Source organism: Eretmochelys imbricata, chromosome 22, assembly GCF_965152235.1.
Source record: "Eretmochelys imbricata isolate rEreImb1 chromosome 22, rEreImb1.hap1, whole genome shotgun sequence".
Lineage (NCBI taxonomy): Eukaryota > Metazoa > Chordata > Testudines > Cheloniidae > Eretmochelys > Eretmochelys imbricata.
In genome coordinates this window covers 1,470,870-1,481,466 of record NC_135593.1, presented here as the reverse complement: position 1 = coordinate 1,481,466, position 10,597 = coordinate 1,470,870, and the positions used below count along the sequence as shown (strand labels likewise).

At 52.7% G+C, this 10,597-nt stretch overlaps 1 non-coding gene across 1 annotated transcript; it reads left to right on the top strand.

The window, feature by feature from the left end:
- Positions 1-3,172: 3,172 nt before the first annotated feature.
- Positions 3,173-3,245, top strand: TRNAK-UUU (transfer RNA lysine (anticodon UUU)). Its single transcript has one exon. It is a non-coding gene; the product is annotated as a tRNA-Lys (tRNA).
- Positions 3,246-10,597: the final 7,352 nt, after the last annotated feature.

The window sequence follows — 10,597 nt, the reverse complement described above, 5'->3', positions numbered from 1 at the left end:
TGATGCCTGCTGTCTGACCTGATGGTTGGGATTCTCGCTGTTTCACCTGATGCCCATGTCATAAATATAAAGGGAAGGGTAACCACCTTTCTGCATACAGTACTATAAAATCCCTCCTGGCCAGAGGCAAAGTCCTTTTACCTGTAAAGGGTTAAGAAGCTAGGATAACCTCGCTGGCACTTGACCAAAATGACCAATGAGGAGACAAGAGACTTTCAAAGCTGGAGCGGGGAGGGAAACAAAGGTTCCTCTCTGTCTGTGTGATGCTTTTGCCAGGACCAGAGCAGGCATGCAGGTCAGAACTCTTGGAAAGAGTTAGTAAGCAATCTAGCTAGATCTGCATTTGATTCTGTTTTGTTAAAATGGCTGATAAAATAAGTTTTGCTGAATGGAATGTATATTCCTGTTTTTGTGTCTTTTTGTAACTTAAGGTTTTGCCTGGAGGGATTCTCTATGTTTTTGAATCTGATTACCCTGTAAGGTATTTACCATCCTGATTTTACAGAGGTTTTTCTTTTTCTTTAATTAAAATTCTCTTTTAAGAACCTGATTGATTTTTCATTGTTCTTAAGATCCAAGGGTTTGGGTCTGTGTTCTCCTATGCAAATTGGTGAGGATTTTTTATCAAGCCTTCCCCGGGAAAGGGGGTGTAGTGCTTGGGGGGGATATTTTTTGGGGGGGGAGACGTTTCCAAGTGGACACTTCCCCTATTATTTTTGTTAGACACTTTGGTGGTGGCAGCATAAAGGTTCAAGGAGAAAAGGTAAAAGTTTGTACCTTGGGGAAGTTTTAACCTAAGCTGGTAAGGATAAGCTTAGGGGGTCTTTCATGCAGGTCCCCACATCTGTACCCTAGAGTTCAGAGTGGGGAAGGAATCTTGACAGCCCACAAGTTTGGCACTTGTGCTTGCTGCCCATGTCTTTCCTCTTTCCCACATGGCACTTGAAGAAAGGAGTGCAGGGCCAGGCTTCATAGTCAGAGCTAGGCAGGAGGGAGGAAGAGTCCCAGACTAGAGCACAGCACACCTCTCCTCCTCTGGGCACCTAGAGCAGAGGTGGCTGGTGCTGACAGCTCCAAGGGAAGCCTAAAAAGCCAGAGAGCAACCGAGGGTGGGGCAAGAGGAGGGGAGGACCGTGCCTGCACGTGGCCAGCAGACAGCCACAATGACACCCGGCCAACCTGTTCCCTGGCATGCCAAACACTCACTGAAGGCCACCCACAGACCAGCATGTGAGGCAGCTGCTGTTGCTCTGTGGCCAGCAACAGAAGATGGTAGGAAAACAGGGCCAGCCCCGCCAGTGGGGCCTCTGACCATTCCCACTCCAGGTACTCACTTTTGCAGTGGGGCAGGAGATTTTACCCCAAGAGGCTTTCCTCCGCTGGCGAGAAGCAGAGAAACACCCAGCCCCCTAGGCGCTGTTTAGCCCCCTCAAGCACAGGCACAGGTGCACATTTGGAGGAGGGAAACTGCTCTACACGCTAGCCTGGGCAGCTGCCCATTTACTTTGGCAAGTCAGGAATGGCAAAGGTTAGACTGGACGCATCTGGGGCTCATGCCCTAGCCTTTGTGACGCCCAAACCCAACTCCTTCCTGGGGCTCTAGCTGAAGCCAGAGCATTGGCCTGAGTAGCCAAGAAGAGGATCCAGCCCTGAAGAAAGCAGGACTTTTAACCAAAGCAAGCACAACCATGGAGGAACTCCAATCCTGAATCATCTGATTCACAGGGAGATGCCTTATCCATCTGACCACATGATGAGGTAGTCTAAGCACTTCTTCAGAAAAGGCAGACACTGTGTTTCTCGGGTCATTTACTGAGGGGGGCAGAAACTCTCTGGGCACAAGAAGTCGAGTTCCCAGCACGATGTGAGATTTAATTCTATGCAGCCAGGTGCAGGACTTGGGCAGGGAGGCTTAGGCATGGGGGATTGGGATGCAGCGGATGGACTGGCTGTCTAGGTGCAGAGATTTAGTCACACTGAGGCACAGGAGGGAGGAGGAGGAGGAATCCTGCTGAAAGGCAGTGGCTGCGGAGAAAAAGAGGAGGGGTTTCTGGCCCTTTTTTGCCTCTCTTTTGCCTGCCTGCTCATTCTTGTGGTCAAAGGGGTAGATTCTATCGGGAAGCCAAGTTAGCTCAGTCAGTAGAGCATCGGGCTCTTACTTTGGGGGTCCAAGGTTGAAGCCCCTGGCCTTGCACTCAGCTTTTAAGTTGCCTTGTGTGCCAGGAGCCAAATGATTCCTGGTGGTGTCCAGAGCCACACAGGGATTCCCAGAAGCCATGACCATTTCCTGGAAAGGCCTCTTTCTGCTGCTTAGTCCTAGGAAGCAGGATAGAAGCCCACCTCCACAGGAGCGGGCCCAGAAAGCAGAGTCTCTGGTTGGCAGAAAGTGGGGCCAGGTACTATGATAAACCAAGGGAAGGGCGAGAGCAGCAGAGAGAGGGGGAGCAGCTGGAGAGCTGTAAGTGCAGAGTTCAAGCCTGCCAGCTGAGGGCCACAAGTGTCTAGAGACTGTGACATCATCGGGTCCCATGGCGTAAAGGTCAGCTGTCAGAGTGCTGAATACTGCAAGCTGAGCTCAGATCTCAGTGGGACTTTTGGACTTGTTGCTTCACACCTAAGCATAGGGGGAGTTTCAAGGCTTTGTCTTGCTCTTTCAAATGTGGGAGCCAGTCTTTTGCCTGCGTGCAGTTGTGACTTGAACGCCAGAGGAGACGTTGGATCCAGAAGGCTGGCCTTGCCTGGAGCCCTATACGGAGGGATGTGAGCTGGATTTACTCTGAGTCCTGCAGCTGGGCTGCAGCAAGGCCTAGGAGGCAGCTCGCTTGGTTGACCTGCTGGCCCAAAGTCACTTTGGCGGTGTTGGTCTTTACCCAGGAATGCTGAAGGGTGGGCCTGAGGGAGGGAGACTCAATCCTCCTCCCTATTGGTCAGGGCTGGAGAGGAGGCTGTAAGAGTGGCCAGGTTGATGAGCTGGGCCTTCTAGAGTTTGGGGAGGGTGGAGTTGACTTGGGCATTGTGCTGGCAAAATGCCTCAGGGTGCTGGAGGGAGGAGGAGACCAGGGCTAGGGCTGGGAAGAGATAGAGAGAGAGCAGCAGGTTTCCTCTATTGTTTCCTGCTCTCTTTTTCTTGACTAGTTTCTCCTCTGCATGAACTTGTTCCTTTTCTTTGTGAGCCTGGCTAGCTCAGTTGGTAGAGCATCAGACTTTTAATCTGAGGGTCCAGGGTTCAAGTCCCTGGTCAGGCAATGAGCTATTTCCCAAGATTATAAAAGTCTATCACTTTGGCATCCTTCTGCGTGTCCTTTTCTCTTCAGGATTTTGCCTTTCCTAAGAAGGGCCTTTTGTGTGTGGGATTGTAGGGGAAACTTCCTGACATCCCCTCTGTCCTCACAGGCTGGAGGAATAAAGGCCTCTGGGCATATAGCAGGTTTCTCCCAGATAGCTGCATCTCACAGGGTGGAGGTGGAAGCTCTGTCTCCTTGCCTCTTTTTCTGCCTTCACGTGGCTGTGCTGATCTGGCTGGCCTGTCTGAGACAGGGTGTGGGGAATGTTTGGAGCTTTTGCTTCGTATTGAGGGCTCCCTCCTACAGCAGAGTGATGTGGGCTCTGTGGAGAGTCTGAAAGAATTGCCCCATCAGCGTTAGGTTTCACCCAGCACTCAGCTTCCCTTCGTGGGAGTGGGGAGGAGGGCGGGACTCAACCCCCCCAGTTGGAAAGGGGTGCAGGTGGCGGGGCTGCTGGTTGGGACTTGGAGGAGCGTGAAACATCTGCGAGAGGAGTGGAGTGGGAGGAAGAGCATCTGCAGAGGAAGTGTCTTCAGTGCCTGGGGTGGGCCTGTGCCTCCCCCAGGAAGAAGGTTTTTGTGTGTGCCAGTCCCTGGGAGGCTTGGGTCCAGGCCAGTGTTGGGGCCTGAATTGTCAGGAGACCAGTTGAAGGAGAGTGCGGAATTGGTGGAGCTGGGGAGTGGAGCACCAGGAGTCTCTCACCCCACCTTGGGAGCACTTGTGGGGACTGAGCTGTCTTTGGGTCGGGGTAGTGGTGGAACCCCACGGGATGGGGAGCAGCAGTCTGGGGGCTCATTCGCCCAGGCAAGGAAACACCCATATGGGGGGAGAACTGACCCAGCGGTGAGCACTGGACCTGTTGGTGAGTCCCACAGTGTCCTTGGGTCTGACCTGAGACCAGAGGGCCCCTCGCCAGCGAAGAGGAAATCCAACACAGCAGCAGAAGCCTCTCTTTCAGCGACCACAGCGTATTCAGCGGTGATTGAGGGACTGCAGCCATCAGCCTTGCATAAATATAAAGGGAAGGGTAAACCCCTTTAAAATCCCTCCTGGCCAGAGGAAAAATCCTCTCACCTGTGAAGGGTTAAGAAGCTAAAGGTACCCTCACTGGCACCTGACCAAAATGACCAATGAGGATACAAAAGATTTTCAAAAGCTGGGAGGAGGGAGAAAAACAAAGGGTCTGTGTCTGTCTGTGTGATGCTTTTGCCGGAGACAGAACAGAAATGGAGTCTTAGAACTTAGGAAGTAATCTAGCTAGGTATGTGTTAGCTTATGATTTCTTTAAATGGCTGAGAAAATAGCTGTGCTGAATAGAATGACTATTCCTGTCTGTGTGTCTTTTTTGTAACTTAAGGTTTTGCCTCGAGGGATTCTCTATGTTTTGAATCTAATTACCCTGTAAGGTATTCACCATCCTGATTTTACAGAGGTGATTCCTTTACTTCTATTAAAAGTCTTCTTGTAAGGAAACTTAATGCTTTTTCATTGTTCTAAAATCCAAGGGTTTGGGTCTGTGGTCACCTATTCAAATTGGTGAGGATTTTTACCACACCTTCCCCAGGAAGTGGGGTGCAAGGGTTGGGAGGATTTTTGGGGGGAAAGACGTGTCCAAACTCCGTTTTTTCAGGAACCCAGATAAAGTTTGGTGGTGGCAGTGGAAATCCAAGGGCAAATAATTTGTACCTTAGGGAAGTTTTAACCTAAGCAGGTAAAGTAAGCTTCAGAGGTTTTCATGAAGGTCCCCACATCTGTACCCTAGAGTTCAGAGTGGGAAGGAACCTTGACACTGAGTTTCTCAGGTCAGCTACTGAGGGAGGCAGAGACTCTCTGGGCACAAGAAGTCGAATTCCCAGTGAAATGTGAGACTTAATTCTATGGAGCCAGGTGCAGGACTTTGGCAGGGAGGCTTAGGCATGGGGGATTGGGGTGCAGAGGGCGGGCCGGCTGTCTAGGTGCAGAGATTTATTGACCCTGAGGTGCAGGAGGGAGGAAGAGGAGGAAGAATTGGCAGTGGCTGTGGAGAAAAAGAGGATGGGGAGAGGCTCTCAGCAAGCCTGGCCAGCTCAGTCCACAGAGCATCAGACTTTTAATGGGCGGGACCAGGGTTCAAGCCCCTGTCCAGGCAACTCAGCTCTTGCGTGCCAGGAGCCAAATCATTCCTGGTGATGTCCAGAGCCATGTGTGGGAAAGGGATGCTGAGACTTGTGCACCCCGCTCTGTGGCAGGGATCCTGGTAGCTCAGACTCAGGTGTTGGATCATATTAAAGAAGTTCTGTATTAAAATCACAAATGAGTTTGATTCCCCATAGTTTAAGTTCCAGGGTATTGCTGATTAAGAGGTCTCTTGGTTTTTTGTACTGTTTCCCCCTCTGTGTGAAAGTTGCAAGCTGCTAATTGTGTGAGTACATTCTGAGACAGAGTCTATTCTCAAAGCAATTCTTTGTAACAACAACTACTCACACAGAGAGAGACTCAAAGCAATACTCTGTAAGAACAGAAACAGCACCCAGAGACTCCCCGCCCTTTTGTTGTATTCATCTTGCTTTGTCAACAATTGTGATTAAAATAGAGATAGAGGATGTATGTGGATGGATGCTTGGTGTGGATAATAACTGAATGATCAGGGAGGTGCCAGTCTAAGAATCCAGCGTCCATCGGCTGAAGAAGGCGTCAAGTGGAAACAACCGGAGGGCCCCTGGAGGGCAGACTGGAATCCACCCAACAGCCTCAAGGATGGGAGAACCAAAGAACAAGATAACATCTGGCAGCACGGAGCCATCAGGAATGTACCATATGCTGATTGATTCAGCAACAGCATGATGAAGCAATTCCCATAGACTGACATAGGAAGAAATTCCTATAAAAATGGACTCTACAAAGTGAGAACTTTGGGGTCTGATTCTGCAAACCAACTTCCAGGAGCATCAGATGAGCATCTGACAAGGCCCTGCTCCCTCCTCATGTCCAGGCCACCTGGCCAGTGGCTTGGCATGAGCAACTCTAAGGCTGGTAACTATGATAACAACCTTGCAGAACGTCTGTGTGTGTGTGTGTGTGTGTGTGTGTGTATCAATGAATGTGTGAATAAATATAAAATTGAATGGAATATTATAGCTATAACTAACTGCTTACTATGATTCTTTCTGTATTCACAATAAATGTGGCATTTTGCCTTTTCCCCTTTAATAAGATCCTGCTGGTTTTTATTTTACTGATATAACACAGGGGAGGCTTCTGTACTCAGAGGTGCTGACTTTGAGAGTTCCTGGGGTTTGCTTGACCCCTGCTCCATCTCAGGCCCTGCTCCCCACCCCTGTCCAGTATTTTGCCATGCCGCCCTATTTATTCCTCTCCCCCCTCCTCCCACACATCTGATCACTGGCTGAAGGAGAAGAGGAGGAGGTTGTGGGTCAGGCCGGCTAGCAGGTGGGGGGTGCGGGTGAGAGCTTGCTGTCAGTGGGCGCTGAGCACCTAAAACAGTAGCCTGCTAATCTTTTGTCATCCTTGTGGGCTGGAGCTTCAGAAGCCCCCTGAAAGTGTGAGGGCCACAGGCACCCAAACTGTGGCCCACCCCATCCCCCTGACCCCCCCATTCCCCCAAGATCCCAACCCCGCATCGCCCCATCTCCCCAAGACCCCGGCCCCTGCTTGCTCCTCTCCACCCTCTCCTGCAGTCCCTTGTCCTTAGGGCCGGTAAAGAGATGGAGGGCATAGTCTCCCCAACCTTAAAAAGTTGGGGGCCAGGCCCCACTCCCTCCCCCGCATTCCAGCACCTCTGCTTCTGGGACTATTTTATTCCTCTCCCATCTCTTTCAGTTAACCATTTCCCTCCTTCACCTCAGTGACAGCCCCACACTCTTTGCTTCTAAAAGTCCAGCAGTGCAGCGGGGCTCAGAGGCTGCGTGTCTGCCCTGGCCCCGGGCCCCTCCCAGACCCGGCTGGCTGCTGGCACATCTCTGGGGCCCGTGGGGAAAGTGGGGGGTTAGACAGCTCCACACGCTGCCCCCACCTCCAGAACTGTCCCCACAGCTCCCATTGGCTTGGAACCGGCCAATGGCAGCTGTAGGGGCGGTGCTTGCAGGTGTGGTCAGCACATGGAGACCCGCTGCCCCCCTCCCTCCCAGGGGCCGCACACACAGACATGCCAGCAGCCAGCTCCTGACTGGGAGCCACCTGTGGTAAGCACCTCCCAGCCGGAGCCTGCACCCCAAATCACAGCCCGGGGCTCCCTCCAGACCCCGCACCCCAACACTGTGCCCAGCACGGAACCCCTCCTGCACCCAAATCCCCCCCCCGAGCCTACACCCCACAGCTCCTCCTACACCCCAACACCCTGCCCAGCCCGGAGCCCCCTCCTGCACCAAGCTCCCTCCCAGAGCCTGCACCCCTCACTGCCTCCCGCACCCCAACACTCTGCCCCACACGTGCACGCTACTAGGCACCAGCTTTGGTAACAGCACATCAGTCTCTAGGTGTCTCTGTGGCACAAGGGGTCAGCGTGTTCGGCTGTTGGCCGAAAGGCTGGTGGTTCAAGCCCACCCAGGGACGGTGGTAACCCTGTGCTACTTCTTTGCTCCTCAAGACCTGCTGGGAGCCTCAAAGTTTCCCTTTTGCCACCTGAAAACTGTCCCTCTTGGCCTCAGTGGTTTCAGCTGGTGTCCCGCAGAGTGCGCTGGACAAGACCCAGAATCCCATCTCCCCGCAGCCATGCCAGGGGCTTGGGCTCAATCGTCATGGCAGAGTGAAAAAACCTTGAACCTGGCATGTTTTGCTCCCTTTCCGCCTCCACTCAAGTGGCAAGGAAGAAACAGACAAGACGCGCTGGCTCGAAGACACCTCCATCCCACTTCCCTGTTGGATGCACACAGCCCTTGGCCTGTCTTATGCCTGTCAGGGAAGCACGGCCATGCTGCCCAGGCCTGGGTCCCGGCCTCAGCCTGGCCCACCCCGGCTGATGGAGCTTAGAGCCCCGTGACTCAATGGCAGGTCGAGTCAGAGCCGCGTAACCCGCCCTCCCGGTGCTCCGGGGCTGCGGCGGCTGGGGCCGTGCAGCCCACTCTGGGGCTGGGAAAAAGCCTGGGGCACAAGCCTCTGGCGGACGCTGGCTGCTGCAGTGGGGGGGGGCTCTGGGCTCCAGCGGGGTTTGTGGAAGGGGCGGGGCCTCAGGTGGTAGGGGCGGGGCAAGAGGTTAGTCTCCCCCAGATGGTGGTTCATGCCCCACCCCTGGTGTTGCAATGAAAGAGGCTGCCCACTATGCAGTTGTAGTGAGGTTCCCCCATTACGTGGCCATGCAGAGGCTGCAGGAGACAGGCAGGTGACGGCAGGGGAAGGGGCGACGTGGGAGATGGGAGGGTGATGGAAGGGGTGACACGGGAGACAGGCGGGTGATGGCAGGGGGAGTGTCAATGCAGGAGACAGGCGAGCGACGGGAGGGGAAGGGGCGACACAGGAGACAGCAGGGAAAAGGGTGATGTGGGAGACGGCGGGTGATGGCAAGGGAAGGGGCAACATGGGAGACAGGCGGGTGATGGCAAGGGAAGGGGCGACGTGGGAGACAGGCGGGTGTGGGGATTTTGTAAGCCATGGTGTTTGTATACAGATAAAGTTTACTGACCCCCAGGTTCAATGCTGTTCCTGCTCTGGGCTATACAGGGCAGTCTTTGCTGAGAATGTAGCTCACTGGTTGAATAGTTGCCTGCAGGGCAATGGGTTCCTAGTTCAAATCCAAGTGCTTCCCTTTAAAAAATTTTTCGAATGAAAATTGATTTCCAGACCATCTCCAGTGTGGTCAGGAGTCCGCTGAATGGGGATGTTTGAAATGAATGTAAACACTCAGCAGTTCCCCTTCTGAATGTAGAAAACCCAGCAGAGCAGTCCAGCAGCTGAAATCCGCTCCAGTCTTTGCGTCTCCAAGAGGGACACTCTGTATTTGGGGCATGTGCGACACCTCTGGGACGATGACAGGTGAAAAAATGCTGGATTCAATGATAGCTGAGACCACAGGAGGGGAAGGTGAATGGCAGCACCGCACAGGGTCATAACACTCAGACCCGGGGCTTCACTGTATCTACCCCTGTGTTTGCCATCTTTTATATCCTAAGAAACACACCCTTCCTCCTCCCCCACACACTGTCATACCCAACCTTTTCCCCTGGAGCCCACCCCAACCCTGCCCTACCCCTCTCCCACACACACAGCATGGGACACAGCCTCTCCGTGACTCACCCAGGTCGGGACTTGCCTCTGCATCCCCCCAACAGGGGAGCAGAGAGCCTGAAGGGCCACAGGAGACAGATGAAGATCAGCCGGAATAGAAAAGTCTTCCCTTCGCTTCTTCAGAGTCTCGTTAACCTCACCCAGGAGAAGTTCCAGCACCGGGTGGGCTCAAAGCACCAACCTTCCCCTCAGCAGCGGAAGGTGGGAACCAGCTCGATCACACAGAAGGAGGCTCCCCAGCTCTGTTGCTGCTGCTCTGCAGCCTTTCCTATGGATTTGTTTTAGTAATGCAACCCCCACCAACCCATCCATCCAAGGACTAAAGAGACAAGCCCCTAACTGTGGGCTCCAGTGGTGCAATGGGTTAGCGCACAGGACTTATAGAGTGATGCTGCAGTCGTGAGTTCAAACCCCAGCTGAAGCTCTGGTTTTCTGTAAGCAGATGGCTTCTGCCAATCATTTTGCCCTTCAGAAAATACAATTCCAGCCCTGCAGACACCGAGGTCCCTTCCTTCACTGAGCGCAGGGCAGATTCACACATTTACAAGGCTTCACTATCCACCAGCTGCTGTGTCAGGAGCGGTCAAGCAGAGCCCAGAGCGCTGCCCATCCTGTGATTCTTCACCCCCTGACTCCCCTTCAATCTTTGCTCCCCAAATCACCTGTGTGCACACCCTCCTGGCTGTGAGACTCAAACCCTGCCTGACTTCTGTATCTTGGTCTGTTTTGTGTCTGTCGTGTTGATGTGCATGTGGGTTTTGGGTGATTTTTGTGGATGCCTTGCCCAGTTTTGTGTGTGTGTATGATTTTTGCATGCATATTGGTTTTTGCTTAGTATTCTTTTCATGTGTGGTTTTTGTGTTTTGTTTTTTTGGTGTGGATTTGTTCTTTGTATGTTTGAGTGGCTTTCCCTTATGTGTGTATGGCTCTGTGTGTGTGTGTGTGTGGTTTTTGTTTATACCTGTATGGGCCTCTGCACTGTGTGATTTTCTCTTTCTCTGTGTGTGTTGGTCGATCTGTTTGTATCTTCATGTGTAAATTCACTGTAACTTTTCAAAATATCCACAGCTTTGCCAATTTTCACCAGGAATTTT